General features: G+C 37.2%; 1 long non-coding RNA gene across 1 annotated transcript; it reads right to left on the bottom strand.

Annotated features, from left to right (window-relative positions):
• Positions 1-13426: 13426 nt before the first annotated feature.
• Positions 13427-16275, bottom strand: LOC130220325 (uncharacterized). The gene is made up of 3 exons (XR_008836167.1): positions 16163-16275; positions 16014-16062; positions 13427-13523 (listed from the first exon to the last, which is right to left on the bottom strand). It is a non-coding gene; the product is annotated as an uncharacterized LOC130220325 (long non-coding RNA).
• Between the last annotated feature and the right edge of the window lie 760 nt (positions 16276-17035).

The following is a 17035-nucleotide window of genomic DNA, read 5'->3' as shown; positions in this document are numbered from 1 at the left end:
ATGAGCGTGACTGAAAAAACATTTGAGAATGTGTTACATCTGTTCTTTGGTACTTGCCGACTGTTTGTATATTCAATACTGCATTTCCTAATGAAATACTATGTACACTAGATTTCTGATTAATAATGGTCTCTGCATAGCCGAGGACTTCCTATATTAAAAGTGTTAAAATCGCTATTACCTGTGTCAATTTGGGCATCAACCTCTGACGAATGCGGGGAACTAGGGTAATCAATGACTGTATAAAATATGGACGACGCGACAGCCCCTTTTCCCATTGAACAAATTATTTATTTATTTTTTACATTTTAATTTACTTTTATTTAGAAAAGAAGAATGTACAATATAAATCAGGAAGTAATCTGTAGAAGACTGGAACACAGGAATATACAATTACAAAGTGATGAGACCAATAAGTAAAAAGAAGTAATAGAAAAAAAAAAAAAAAAATTACAAAATAAAGAAAGGGGAAGTACAAAGTAAAAAAATTAAAAAAATACAGAAAGCATTAATTACTAACATACTGGAAGCATGATATTTTCAAAAGTTTCTATTAACTTGCAGAATTTTTTGTTTTTAGATAGACATATAGCTTTAAGCAAGGAATCAATTTCAATTAGAAAATGGGCAAATGAGGGAGAGGATTTAAGAAATTTTTGTTTGTGGATAAAGAATTTTGCATATAATATAAAAAAGTTATATATATTCTTCATTTTTATTCTTGGGACTAGAATAATAACAAATAATATCTTTCAATTTAAAGATTTGTTTTGTTGATTGGGATTTATTCAAAATAATTATATAGATCTGACCAAAACTTTTGTGAGATTTTTACATGTAAAAAAACATGTGAGTCAAAGTTTCCTCATTTTCCTGACAGAAAGAACAAGTAATTGCAATATCAGTAAATTGAGATGAATGCATTGATCGGGTATAGTTTGTGTAGAATTTTAAAATGGATTTCCTTTGCTTTATTTGGGATTACATATTTGTATGGGAGAAGCCATGTTCTTTTCCAATCAATATCTTCTATTAATGCTGACCAATATGATTTCCCTCTTAGAGCAATTTGATTTTTTTTGTTGGAGAATTTGAAGAATAAGTTTGTTGTTGCATTTCTTATCATATACACTAATACCTTCTATTAAAAAGGAGGGTTCTATGGTTCTTTTATTTATATAAGAAATATGAGTTTTTGTTAAATGTATTAATTCTTTTGGGACCGTATTTACAATAATGTTAAGTTTCTTAAATGGGATTGGAAATTGATGAATTTTCAAAAACTGTTCATAAGTTAACAAGTTCCCCAAGTCATCAAATAAGGAAAATAAATGTAATATCTCTGTTATACCGATTAGAAAAAAATAAGGATTTATTCTTAACTGTAATGTCAGTGTTGTTCCATAATGTTTTATGTGGAGAAGTTATGGGAATAACATATTTTTCCAAGCCAATAATGCTTGCTGGTAAAAGTTAGTTAATTTTATAGGGAATTTATTCGGAGCAAAATTACATTTCAAAATAAATGGGAGACCGCCAATTTTATTAAACCAGTAGTTGAGAATAAAAAAACTGATTGAATTTGAACTAGTTAAACTTTTTTAATCCAATTGACTCTGAAAGCATTTATAGAATTGTTTATATCAATAGCTTCTAATCCCCCTTTGTCTTTGTTAAGTGAAATTTATGAGGCCTATTTTTCCAAATAAAATAAAAAAATAATTTATTTATATCTTTCTTGATTTTATCATTAACAGTTAAGGACAATAAAGGATATACTAGGCGGGAGAGACCTTCAGCTTTTGATATAAGAATTCCGTAAATGGATGGATCCCTCTGTAGCCATAGATTGAGGATATTCTGAGTTTTTTTTTTTTTTTTATTCTAGAAGAGAAATTTTGTTTGTTTATTAATATATACCCAGATATTTAACAGTTTTTTTACTGGTATACCATTTAATAGCAAGTCATTGCAGTCATACAGAGTTAAGATTTCACATTTATCTAAGTTTAAATGAAGACCTGAAGTTTCCGAAAATGTTTTTATTGATTTTATGGCTTCAGTAATTTGAGAACTGTCTTGTAAAAATAAAGTGGTGTCGTCTGCCAGTTGAGAAATTTTTATTTGTCTTTCAAAAATATTTATGCCTTAAGTTTTGGGTATTAATAAGAGATATAGAGAGTAATTCTGTAACTAAAATAAATAAAAAAAGGGGAAAATAGGACAACCCTGGCGGACGCCTCTTTCTAATGTAAATCTTTGAGTCGTAAACATGTTAATAATAACCGAACTTGATATATCTTTATAAAACATCCCTATTATATTAATGAATGTTGAGCCAAAGCCAAATTATTTAAGAGAGTGGAAAAGAGATTTAGGTTCTATTGTATTAGATTAGATTAGATTAGATTAGATTCAACTTTATTGTCATTACACATGTACAAGTACAAGGCAACGAAATGCAGTTTCGGTCTAACCAGCAGTGCAATAGCAGCAAGTGCAGGATACAGTATAGAGTTATAAAGTGCATTTATAGAAAAACTATGGTAATATTTACAGATGGATGTACTATCAACATTATATACAGTTGTATTAGCTATAAACAGATTTACAATAATGAATATATGTACGGATGCGATTAATAATCAGGAGTGGCAAATAGATAAACATAATTACAAATGTCCATGGCAGTGGGTATGTACAGTTCAACTAAATGAATCCGTGCAATGAATATGTGCAAACTTTAAATGTGCAAATGTTAAATAGTGCAGTGATTGTGAGGAGTATAAGTTAGAGGAGTGTGGGGGTGTATTGGGGGGGCAAACGAGTCAGTGAGGGGCAGAGTTCAAAAGGGAGACAGCTCTGGGGAAAAAGCTGTTCCTCAGTCTGCTGGTTTTGTCCGGGGGAGCCTGAAGCGCCTGCCGGAAGGCAGGAGGAATGAAAACAGTCTGTGGCAGGGTGAGAGGTTGTCCTTAAGAATACTGCGTGCTCGGCGCAGACAGTGTTCTTATGGATGTCCTCAATGGCTGGCAGTGTTCAGTCCCTGTATGCGGTTGGGCAGTTTTCACCACCCGCTGCAGTGCCTTACGCTCAGCAACAGAGCAGCTTCCATACCAGACTGTGACGCAGTTGGTCAAGATGCTTTCTATTGTGCAGCGGTAGAAGTTCACCAGGACGGCTGATGAAAGCTGGTTCTTCTTAAGTTGCCTCAAGAAGAATAGGCGCTGATGAGCCTTCTTGACCAGGCTGGAGGTGTTGGTGGTCCAGGGAAAGGTCCTTTGAGATGTGGGTCCCCAGGAACTTGAAGGATGAGACAGGCTCAACGGCCATCCCATTGATGTGGATGGGATCATGCGAGCCTGTTCGGCCCTTTCCTGAAGTCCACAATGAGCTCCTTGGTCTTGTTGGTGTTAAGGAGCAGATTATTGTCGGTGCACCAGGTGGCCAGATGCTGTATCTCCTCCCTGTAGGCAGTCTCATCATTATTGCTGATTAGACCAATCACTGTGGTGTCATCTGCAAATTTGATGATGGTGTTGGATCTGTTCACAGGCCTACAGTCGATGGTAAAAAAGGGAGTAGATGGAAAGGGCCTCAGCACGCAGCCCTGTGGTACACTGAAGTACACTGAAGTCAACAAACAGCATTCGTGCATAAGTGTTTTTATTGTCCAGGTGTGTGAGGACAGAGTGCAGTGCTATGGAGACGGCATCTTCTGTGCTCCTGTTGCCACGGTAGGCAAACTGATGGGGGTCCAGTGTGGATGGCAGAGAGTCTTTCAGATGTGCCAGGACCAACCGCTCGAAGCACTTCATGATGATGGGTGTGAGTGCTACAGGGCGGTAGTCATTCAGGCATGTTGGGCTGGAGTGTTTGGCCACTGGCACAATAGAGGTGGTTTTAAAGCATGTTGGCACAGTTGCTAGGTTAAGTGACAGGTTGAAATTGTGAATACCCCAGTGAGCTGTTCTGCACATGCTTTGAGAACGCGCCCAGGGATACCGTCTGGTCCAGCAGCCTTACGCACATTGATCCGACTCAGTGCGGTGTAGACTTCTGAGGAGGTGAGGGTGAAGGTGAGTGGTCGGTTGAGGTAGTGTTTCTGGTGTAGGGTTCTGTATTGTCTCTTTCAAAGCGGGCATAAAAGTCTTTAGCTCGTTCAGGAAGGAGACATTTGTGGCTGTGGGGGTGGACTGGCTGGGTTTGTAGTTGCTGATGGCCTGGATGCCCTGCCACATGCGCCGATGATCAGAGTTGGAAAAGTGTTCCTCTAGCTTTAGCTTGTAGCAGTGCTTGGCCTTTTTGATGCCCCTCTTCAGATTAGCCCTGAAAGTGCTGTAGGCCTGTGCATCCCCTGATCTGAAGGCAGTGTTGAGTGCCTTCAGCAGGAGGCGCACTTCCTTGTTCATCCATGGCTTTTGATTTGGGTATGTGGTGATCCGTTTCTGGGTTGTAACACTGTCTATGGTGGTGTTGATATATTCCAGAACAGAGGAAGTGTAACTGTCAATGTCTGTGTGAGAGCCACATGTGGCCTGGGAAGCAAACATAGTCCAGTCTGTGTGTTCAAACCTGTCGTGGAGTGTGGAGTCCACCCCCGCTGGCCACACTTTGATGGTCCCTTACTGATGGGCTTCACACGGTTGACGATGGGTGAGTACTTGGGGTGAGAAACAAACAAAGGTGATCTGATGACCCAAGTGGGGGAGGGGGGTCACAGCGTATGCTTCAGCCATGTTTGTGTAAACTTGGTCTAAAGTTTTTGTTTCCCCTTGTGCGGCAGAAAATGTTTTGATGGAATTTGGGGAGCACTGTCTTTAAGTTTGAGGGATTAAAATCCCCCGCAACAATAAAAGCAGCCTCCGGGTGAGCAGTCTGTTGTTTGCTGATGGCTGCATGAAGTTCATTCATTGCAAGCTTGGCATCAGCGTCGGGAGAAATATAAGCAGCAGTTATTATGGTGGCAGATTACGGGAACTCCCGTGGCAGATAAAACGGTCTACATTTAACCATTAGAAATTCCAGGTTAACAGAGCAATGTCTCCCAACGGACGACAGAGTTTGTGCACCAAGCTTTGTTAATATAAATGCATAATCCTCCGCCTCTGGTCTTACCGGAGTCATCCGCCGTTTGTCTGCTCGGAATGTTTGATGCTCCGTTAGCGATATAGCGTTGTCTGGTATCCCACTGTTTAGCCATGTTTCTGTGAAAATCATGACATTACAGTTCCATAATCTTTGCTGTGGTTGATGCGCAGTCGAATCTCATCCATTTTGTTCACCAGTGACCGTACATTGGCGAGAAAGATGCTGGGTAAAGAGAGCCGGTGTGGTGTTAGCTTTAGCTTAGCTCTTAGCCCGCTGCGCTTCCCCGTCTTTGTTTACGTTCTCTGCGCCGCCTTCGAGCACTTCCGCCCGGCCGTGTAGGGCTCTCAGGCCCGGGTTTCTGGCGATCTCAGGGATGAGTCGAAGATTGTTAATAAAACTGTCCAGAATGCACATACCAATATCCAAGATGTCCTGTCGGGTGTACGATGTAATGGCACTGCTGTTCTGTACGAACAGACCCGAAATGAGCAGGAATAAAACTGCAAAATTGCAGAAACTGGAGAGGCGCTGGGCTTCGCGAACTGAACGCACAGCCATCTTGCCGTAAGTGCCAAACGCTTTGTAGAAATCAAGAAAAAAAATTATAGCTTTAGATTTAATCAAAATCTGCATAATCAATTAGATCCAATACCAATCTATAGTGTTACTAATATGCCTACCATTTAAGAAGCCAGACTGAGATTTTGTAATTATAAGATTTAATTTAGTTTTTTAATCTGTTAGAAATACCAATGCTAATATCTTATAATCTACTGTTAATAATGTAATGGGTCTCCCATTGTCGATTAAAAGTGAGTCCCTTTTTCTGGTTTTGGAATTAACGATATGATTCCTTGTTTCATAGTGTCATTGTCATTTCTTTTCAGTAATACATTCATTATACAGCATTAATAATATGTCTTGTATTAAGTACCAGAAGTGCGTATAAAATTCTACAGAATTCTACAGATTCTACAGAGTTCAATGCCTGGGGATTTTTATTTCTTTGAGAATAGAGCTATTTGTATTTCCTTTTTAGTTAAATCATCATCACAAAATTTGACAAAACTTCATCAATCATGGGTATGTGTGTATCAATCATGTGAAAACATTCTTCGCATTTATGAGCATCAAACTTTGATGAGTAAAGATTTTTATAAACGCTGACACGAAAGATGAGATTTTACAGGATTTGTACAGGTTGAGCCCTCGATATTAAGAGCAGTAAGCGACTTTCTTTTATAATTTCTTTTCTCTAGTGCAAAAAAATAACTTGAGTTAGTTTCACCCTCTTCAAGCCATTTAGCTCTTGATCTGATTAAAAAACCTTTAGCTAGTCTAGAAGAAAGCATTATCTAATTGGGCGTTCAAACTTTTTAAGAGCAAATCTTCATTAGGGGTCAACTTTTTTTGCAATAGTGAATTTACTTTGTCTAAAAGATTTTGAATGTTTTTATTTTTGTTTTTTTTTTAAGGTCTTTACTACTTTTAATTGCTATTTGTCTAGCTTTATATTGAAATATTCACCATTTACTTTTACAATTGTTATTAGGTAATTCAGAAAAAAATATCTGAAAAAAGCTCTTTTATTTTATCATTTAACAATTTATCTTTAAGTAATGAGTTATTAAACTTCCAATAACCTCTCAGTTTAGAGTTGTTATCTGTATTGCAGAGCAATTGTAATTTAACCAGTTTGTGATCAGTTAAAGGAGCAAATATATGTAATGACTCATTCACAATTGGTAGGGCTGAAGAAGAAATTAGAAAAAAATCAATCCTAGATTGCAATGACTTGCTTTTATTGGACCATGTAAATTCTATTTTGTTTGGATTAAAGAAAAGCCATGAATCGGTTAGATTAAATTTAGAACACAGCAGAGAGATATTACTATTAAGCAATAGGTATTCTGCTGCTTTAGAGGGAAATCTATCTACTGCATCGTTAACACACTCATTAAAGTCACCACCTAAAATTATTATAGAATCTGTATATTTAGAAGTCATTTTTTTTAAGTTCTAGGGATAATTTATTAAACATTTTATTATTATCAGTTTTATTAATATGCCCATATATATTACAAAGAATAAATTTGGAATTGTCCTTTTTAACTACTAAAATAATCCATCTGCCTTCTTCTGCCATTTTAGATTCCAATATATTACCATTGAATTTGTGTAATAATACCATGACTTCTGCTGAATGATTGGTGCCGTGGCTACAGAAAATAGAATTACCCCTCTGATATTTCCAGAACTTTACATCAGTTTCACAAGAGTGTGTTTCCTGCAAAAAGATTAATTCTGCTTCACTACTTTTACAAAATAAAAAAATTGCTTTCCTTTTTATAGTTTCTCTTAACCCCTTACATTTAAAGATGATACAGACAATGAATCAAACTTGTATTCCATAACTGGAGCTAACACTACTGCCTAAAACAACTAAACAGTAATTAGAGTAAACAGGAATAGGAACAATATGCAACTAACAATGCATTATAACATTATACAAGAATTTACAACTTAACATATCAATATATGTATACATACATATATATATAAGGATAGGCTATGAATAGTTAGATTATTGATCCTTGGACATTTTGGCTAAATAAACTATTTAGCAACAGGATTTTTTTCCCCTACCAAAACAGAGCCTGTTATTTGCGAGCATCTGAGATTGACAGTCCTTGGGCAAGTCGAGAGTTATTCTACCTCAGAATAGTTGTATTCTGGCCATCAATTAACGCATAAGAGCTTCTGTAAGAAGCTTTCTTTCCGTTGTCTCTAGCTTTTTTGACCAGAGGCCAAAGTTTCTCTCTGGCGAGACGATCTTCTGGGGATAGCGCTTTTGACTGCGGTCACGCCATCTGCGGTTCCGAGAGAGACGGTCACGCTATCTGTGCTTTAAATTGTGGTGCGCGTCTACTCTGTGTTTTGCGGTAGATTAAAGACGCGTGTGTTTAATGCGCTGCAGTTTTATAATCTTGTTTCACTTTTATTTGCGTAAATGAATTTAAATGAGGGATAATCAAAAATCGTCACTTTTGTTCATAATTGGGTTTATAATAATCATGAATTTGCATGTAGGCTATGCTATTATTCCTTTGTTTTGCTGTAATTGGGTTTTATTATTTGCGAGTTTAAAACAAAATTAGTATTAGTACTACTTAGTATTAGTATTAAAGTCATTACCCGGCTGTCATGACTATTCACATTCCTTTTCATATTCACAACCTACTATTTAGGTGTTTACTGTGTAATTATGACTTAAATTACGACTGTAATTTTTGTAAATATTTTCCCCTTTTTCATGTGGATGTTAGGGAAGCAGACGAACAAACAAGGTGAGTAAGTTATGAAAGATGTTTATTCCAACAGTGGAGCACAAAAGGATAACGTTGGGGACGTGAATGCACTCAAAAAAATAGCTCATTGGGTTAACTCAATTTAATTGTGTGCAGGTTTTCCATCCAATAAATATACGTAGCCCTAACCTAAAGAAAGATCATTTACGTAATGAAATGTAATTGAGTTAGTCCACCTCAATTTTATCAAATATAGCTAAGCAAATAGAAATTCATTAAATTACTGTAATTGATTTACATTAGTTCAACTCAATATAAATTAATTAATTGGAAATAATTATTTTTCATTTGATCCCCATTACTACACACGCGCACGCACACACACGCCAAACAGATTGAGCTTTTTTTTTTTTTTTAATTGGAAAAAAAACTGTTAGAAACACTTCAACAGGTCTTGCATTTGGTGTGAACTAAATGTAGCCCATGTCCCCCAAAGCCACAAACACATTAAGGGAGTAGAGGCACCAGCAAATTATGCAAAATGAAAACATTCCAATAAATCTGAATGCTAGCTTGATCAACATTCAACTTAATTATAACCTGCCTTAAAAGCACAACATATATAGATATGTTGAACAATAGAGGCAGAAACTACTGCCTGTTTTACTTGACTAATTTAAATTGTAACAAACAGTTTTTAGTATGTCAGACCTTAAAACCAAGAGATTTAAAACCAGTCTTGCATGTTAACAATGCACATAATAAATAAATAATAAAAATCTACCTAAACGGAGCACATTTAATGAAATGTAAAGCAGCAACATTTTTGTAACATGTTCTTAAATGGCTAACATGAGAACAGTAAGAATATGAAAATGTCTGCCTACTCAAGAGGTACAGCATTTTCAATATGTGTAGTACAAATGGTCAATTCAAACAAAACACAGTAAAAAAAAAAAAAAAAAAGGCTGTGGGCACCAAATTTAGGCTATAGGAAGGTGAAAACAGAACCAAGGACCAGTTTGATTATGACAAGGAGACCTATTGTCACCAAATCTCGAACAAACAATCTCTGAACTAGCTGTGCGAGTATTGGTCTGGCCAGTCATAATTCAAAAATCTGTAGTGTGTTGAATCCGGTTTCAACATCAATTCAAGTCCATTTTCAAGTATTGAGTCATGCAATCACCTGACAGGTACGAGAGTAATGGAGACACCATACTCTATTTGAATGAGCTATGACGTGCAGATGTTAGCATCCCCCCCCAACCCCCCCCCCCCCCCCCCCCCCCCCCACAAAAAGTTGCATTGGGAAGTCCAAACTTAAAACCCCACCAACCATTAGTTTGTAAGGGAGAATCAATTATCACACCAAGTCACTCCACCCCCCCTGGCTGCATAGAATACATTATCATGAAAACATTATTTTGCAATTGTATGTCCAAGTTTTTTACTTGTCCACATGCTGCCTCTTTGTAGCTTAGTCACAATGTAAAATGTCACAAGGAAAACATCCATGAGTTCACTTAGTGTTGTTGGGTTAGTAGATGGCCGAAGATTGAAAAGACAAATGAATCCCAAATACGAAAGCATAAAGAAACTTCATGTAGTTGTCATCTGGCGTTCACTTCTTAAGAAAACAATTTGATTTTCAACTGCTGTATCTTTGGATTGAGCTTGTGTCCATCCAGATTCATAATGATTTTCTGGATGAACTCAAAGGTGTACTTGAGGTTTTCTGGAAAGCTCAGATCAAGGGCATAAATGAGCCCAAACAGCACGATAAACCCCATGATGACACTGCCTACGTTGGTCAGGACTTTAATGCCTTCGATCACAATTCCCACATCCTCTGGCTCCCCATTGTCATAACTTCGAATAATGTAAATCCCATGATGTGCTTGAGATGTCCCTCTCCACATCCTCAGTGCCAGAGACCTGAAAAGACAGTCATATGCAATGATAAATAATTTGTGTGCATTTGTGTAATTTATATAATAGTCACAAGATTTGTGAATCTTTCTGTGTGTATCCATTTACATTCAGTTATTCAGTTTCATAATCGTGTGCCATGGGAGAAATAACAGTTAAACTACAGAGTTACACTGTTAGAGACTACATTAGAAACAATCAAACTACCAAATATGCCTTAAAGAATGAGTCAGGATCTTCACTGAGGTAGATGACAAGGCTTCTCAGGAGGCACTCCCTTTGGTGTTGATGTCATCACACTACAGCAGAAGGATCAATCAAGACAGGAATTTGTAAAATGTAAGTGCACATGTAAGAGAACAGAGGGTTATGCCCATCAAGATGTCCCCTAAATGCTCTCAACAAGGTAACAGTTGCAATGCATGGTTTATACAGACAGTATTGGTGTAATGCAGTCAGTGAAATGTAAAGTTCGCTACATAAGCATTATTTCCCAAAAGTGTTAAATGAGCAGCTATGGACAAGAACCATACAATAACCACCCCAATACAGTGAAAAGATGTTTCAAGCACATCTACTTACCAAATCAATTATTCGCCAGGACATCCTTGATCCTTTGCCCCTTCATTCCTCCTTTCTTCATGAAGATCTGTATCAGCTTGTCAGAGAAGTGAACCAGCTGTGACAAGAACTTTGATTGTAGTGGCTTGGTGGTGATTCGCAAGAACTCTGCATTCACCTGGAAATTAAACAAAAATAGCCATTTAAAAGTTTATAATTTCTACCATATAGGGGTCCAGGATTATTGACAAATTAAAACTGCCAATTATGTAGCTATTATTTGCAATTAACAACAACAAAATGGGCAACACATACAGCGCAAATCTACTTCATTCTCTTCAAACAGTGCAGGCCATCTGTTTTTGAACTCTTCTATCTTTGGTCTTTGCTGCACAATTTCAAGACGTCTGAGAGAGAACGTTTTTTCCATTTTTGCTTTTATGACTGCTTCATTGTCATGCTTTTTCACTCTGACAATAAGAAATCTTTCATTTTCCAGCTTTCCGTTGTTTCCCCTTTTGGGTGCAAAGGGATGTAGTTGACTTCGGCTTTTCTTGGTTTCTTGATGTTGGCTGCTGATTTGCCTTGGCCTTCTCTTTTGTGCTTCAATGAGTTAACACGGATTTCAGGATGTCCAAGTCGCCCAAGCTTTGTTCTGTAGTTTTGCATTTTGTACTTCAGAGACTGTTTCCAACCCCAAAACCCTGTTTTGGAACCTAGCTGACCCAAACAAGGATGTGCCCTTGTCAAAGCTGCTGCTATCTCTCACATTGATAGTCTTTTGGGTATTTGTGTATTTCATCATTTCTTGGGCTAGGCCATCAAGGAGAATTCCTTTCAGCTTAAAACCAGGGTTGAAGTATGTGCCATTTGTCTCAAACTCTGTATTCTTTTGTTGCAGCTCAAATTCAGCATCATAGGGAATTTAGGGATCTGAAACCACTTTGGGCCAGGAAGAAAGGTCCCGAGGGCTGAGTTTCTGGGGATGAATGTGGGGTTGATGTGTAGAGTGTATCATTGCTGCTGGATGAGGCTATTGATGAAGCAGGGGTTTGAGGATCTGGGCAACTGATAAGTGAGGTCTCACCAGATAGGTCTACAGGGAACAAAGTGACGTAGGGCTCCTCGGGTGGCAAGACCGGATAGTATATTACTCTCAATGTGCTTTTGTTAGCAATTTCAGACACTGAAGTTAGGTTCACAAATCCATTCAAGTCAGCATCCATGTATTGCAAACGGAAGTCCTGTTGCCAACCTAAAAATGTCTTTACTGATGTGTGCAGTTGTTCCACTGTTGCTGGAATTCCAGAGGCCAGGGATAGTTTTCTCGTGTCAGACTCATCACCAAAAATGACACGCAGAACAGCTGGAAGCTGCCATTACAGAACGATTTTAATCTAGAACAGAAGAAAAGAAACATGACATTAGCAATATATTTAAATGAAAATTATTTACACCTCACCTTCTCTGACATTAAAATGCATAAGATAAAAAATGTTGTTTTTCTATCTACATAAATTCATGTTGGAACTTGCTCAATGTGCATTATACAGTTATGCTTAATTTTGATTACCCCTTGCAGACTCGAAGAATTTTGACGCAAAGAATTTTAACGAATGAGAGAATCCTACAAAGGCATTTTTTTTAAACATATAGTTCCCAAGACAAAAAAACAACAACAACTAAAACCCTGCAATTAAAAATACCTCCTGCAAAAGTTTGCATACAATTGGCTTTTAATACTGTTTGTGGTTATTTGACGATCAACAGTGTTTTTCTGCTGTGTAATGCTTGGTCATGTCCCCCTTGCTGTTCTAAGCAGTTAAACTGCTGCTGTTCTTCAGAGAAAAATCCTCCATTGTCCTGCAGATTCTTCCTTTTCTTCGCATCTTTTGCAGATCTGAACCTTTTTAAGCAGTGACTGTATGACTGTAATATCCATCTAAATCTTAATGCCTCGTGTTCCCTTCTGAAGCATCACTAAGCATTTGAACTTTTTAATTTTTGGTTTGAGAGCTGCAATCATCCTCAGACTGAAAAGATGGCTCTGATTTGAAAAGGTAGCAAATCTGCAAAGATGCTGGAAAACTGAAGGACTCTGCAAGACATGGATGACTTTTTTTTCCTGAAAAACTGCAGCAGTTTAACAAACAAGACACTCATAAATATTACAATGTAGAAAAACACTGGCATATAATCAGGTATCAAAGAGTATTAAACCAAGGGTATGAAAAATTTTGCAAGGGGTTCATTTTAAAATTAGCATGCATTTTAACAGATACTGCAAGTGGTATGTAAACTTAGAGGACAACTGTATATTATGTTGTTAAAAACAATCTAGTACTCTTTTTGTAAATGAAAACAAACGGTTTTTCTACTTTTAAAATGTCAAAATAAGTGGATGCTTTTGCATTCAATTGTAGGTTTTATATGAACCTGACATCAAATCTCAGACTATATGAGTTTAATGAAGATACTAACCTTTAACGATGACGAATCTTTTTAAAAATGACATATGCAAACCTCCAATGATGTACTCCACAAGGGGATATGGGTCTTCAAGGTCAGAAAACTCCAATTTGGGCAACCTCTCTAGTGGGTGGGGCAGTTAGTTCAAATCCACCATAATGCTCCCTGTACCAAGCACACATATCTTGTACAATAAAACACAACTTCTCCTCAAGAATACACAGCTGAATGATCTCATTAAATTTAGGCAGTCCCATCTACAGAGCGTGGTACAAGAAGCATCCCCTTACTATAGTGTATGCCACTGCAAGGACACCATTTTTTGCCAAATGAACCTCTGTCACATCTGGGTATCTCTGCTTTACTGTGGACCCTGCACCCTCATTAAGGACATCAACAGGCATGACTGAAACATCCGTGACCTCTAAAGATTTCTTGAGAGTCGAGGCATGTGGTGATAGGCAAGCATGAACTGATGTTTAATGGCCAAGTGAACGGGGTATTTCTTTAAAACAATTTGGTGTGACGAGCAACCCTCTTGAAAAAGCTATGTTTAGCTCTCAAACCTCATTGTCCACATTGCAATTAGAGGCCCCGAAGCAACGGATCAACTGTGGATAGTGCTCCAAGTAGTGATGTTTTGGGAGAAGCTTTATCTGTGGAAGAGTTCCAAGGTAGCGTTGTTGGTGATCACATATCTTTGCCTCAGAATAAGCAATGGTCTCTTCGGTATGAACAGGAGCTACAACCAATTCAACTATGCCCTTAAGATCCAGAATCACTAGCCATGCTGGCTCATCTTCTGGCACAAGATGCCCAACAATAAAGGGAAGTAGTCTTAGCAAGCACCAATTTTCATGTGCATTGCCACCTATAGTATTGGTAGATGTGAAAGTGCGTGGTATGGGATGTGGGACTGTTGGTTTTTGTCCCCCATTTGTCGGAAATGTCTGTATAAATGTGTTTAGGTCATCCAGAGTGAAGTATTTTTTGGAAATTAATAAACTAATACAGGTGCAGTTCCACTGGAACAACCCCCTCAAAGAGATCATGGACAATATCAGGAGGATAACCAGTGCTAACATGAAAATGTGAAAGATGCTCTGTGAAAACACATCTGTTTTTTGACACCACAACAATAGTTTTGTTCTCAAGAGCAGACTTTGCATGAATATCATGCATGTCTCTGGTTCTAAGCTGGAACGCACCTGATTTGACATCCTTGGCCTGAAATTCTGATTTATCTCCTGTACAAAACCTGCATATTGACCCACCAGAAAAACTCTCAACAATCCACCTATTCCATGTGCTGCAAGATTGTCAGCTATCACACACTGGACTGAACCTTTTAACTAACCAAGCTGTGAAATGAAGACACCATGATGTTCTAATATGTTCAGGTCTTGTAAGAGAGGCTCCAACACTTTTTTTGTAGCCATAGTCTTTGACATCATTAGCTTTCACAGAACGGCTAAATAGATTGCGGTTAGTGCTGAATGACAACCTGGTGGCAAATTACCCAAAACCCAATAGACACCACAGAGTTTATGCTTCTTACGCGATGTTCCAAGGGGGTTACAAATCTCACAAATCATCAACATAAACATTAACTGCTATTCTCAAATCCTCACCAGACAAAAAAGAATTTTGTTTATAGTACTGGACCGGTCTCTTACAGTTCTGTACTCCTGAAGACCTGACAAATTTTTGTCATGTATTTTCAGAGTTTCAAGATGTTCAAGGACATCTTTACGAGAGAACAACTGTTTGCAAAGATTGTAATAGAGGAATGTACTGAACTGCCTTATTCGTTTGGGCATCTAATATGTACTCTATTGGCTCTATAACACCAAAATGAGAGGTATAGTACTGTGTACGTTTATACGCAGTAGCTAGAGGACCATCCTTTGCAACTGCTATGCCTAGTGGATTGGATTTGCATAAAACACTAGAAAGCTCATCAACTATTGACTCCTCGATGTGTAGTTCATGACTAAGGATAACATCAGAGACAATAGCTTTTGTCACAGGCAGAGATACTGTGCTTAATATGTAGTGAAGTTCAGACAAGACTTCATCAACAACTGCCTTTGGAACATGAACAATATTTTCCAACTTCAATAAAATACAAGCAATTTTTTCCTCAACTAAATTTGGCAAATGCAACTCTGCACAATCACCACAACTTAGTGTTTTACATTCATGATCTGTACCTAGATTCTCTGTTGTTCCATCTGTAAAACTGTTGACTGATGCAACTGATTGCTTGTACTGATGACATCAGCTCTGAAGTCTTTTAATGAAAATTGTTTGTGTTTCCTGTTTTTTTGGGTGTTGAATGTACTGTAAATATTAGTTTTAAATGGGCATCCTAGAACACACACTGAACAGTTTCATAATGCCTGAGATGTCCATTTAAGTGTTGGAATAAGTCTGTTTCCGTTGCTAGTTCTCTGCATGAGCACACGTGACACTGGAATGTAGATATTTTCTACCGGTTTCGGAGTTTGCTGTTTAGCATGACTTCTGTATGTGTGATTTAATAGCTTACTCCACGCATTAAATGTACACGGGCAATCTGTGTATGGACATGGATAGCGACAACTGCCTCTAAAATGCCCATGAGTCTGCCTAAAATGTTGTAACAATAAATACCTGCTATCTAGTTCCAAACTGCATTCTTTGCACTGCCACATACACTAACCTAAAAGAAGATTAAATACATTTAGCATTCATTATATTAATAATAACAACAACAACAACAACAACAATACATAACAGCATAGAAAGACGACATTACTTACTATCACTAGGAGGTTGCCAGAAGGAACCCTGTAAAGCTGATCAAACTGCAAAGATAAAATAAATGCATTAGTAGTGTGTGTACAAGTGCAGAAATACTTTTTTGCATTTGAAAATTGCATTTGAGAACCTGATAGTAATATAAAAACTATAAATTTTTTTAATTTTGAACGTTTAGTAGCAGTGCTAATTTTAGTAGCAGTGAAGACTAAAAATTTTATAAATTTTACAGTGCTATTTTAATTTGAACAAATGCCAAATGAACAATATAATATTTTCAACTTTGTGTTTGAGGTCACACATGAAAAGCATTTTGAAATTGGTTCAAAGACCGGTCAGAAAATAACAAACGTTGATTTACAGTTGAATCATAGTAATTATTCATAGTAAATATCTTACGAGTCATCACATTTTTTTGGTTTAATCAACATTCACTCCGTGATCGCAACATCAGACCAATAACGTTAAATTGATTCATAGATAAAATATATTGACTCAAACAGTCTGACGTTGATTCAATTAAGGTAAAGTTGGTTTTATATTCGCACATTCCTTCATTAACATTCCCTGTATTATCTACTATGCTAATTTGAATATTGGGTCTGAAATCACATGTAAATATGACTTGAAAACAACATTAGCACTATTTAATTAACTGTCAAAATTGAGGCAGTGGCTGATAATTTTCACTATTTAGAGCTTGCAAATAATACTTTTCTGAAATGATATCAAGGAGAAAGTTTGAATGTGCAAATATAAAACCAACTTTACCTCAATGTTGATTCAACATCACCCCGAAGACCAAAAATTATTAAATCAACGTCGGAAATATTATGATACAAAAAAATGAACGAATACTCACCAAAGAACTGACT

Source organism: Danio aesculapii, unplaced genomic scaffold (genome assembly GCF_903798145.1).
Source record: "Danio aesculapii unplaced genomic scaffold, fDanAes4.1, whole genome shotgun sequence".
NCBI classification, from domain to species: Eukaryota; Metazoa; Chordata; class Actinopteri; order Cypriniformes; family Danionidae; genus Danio; species Danio aesculapii.
This window is presented reverse-complemented; position numbering and strand designations above follow the sequence as displayed.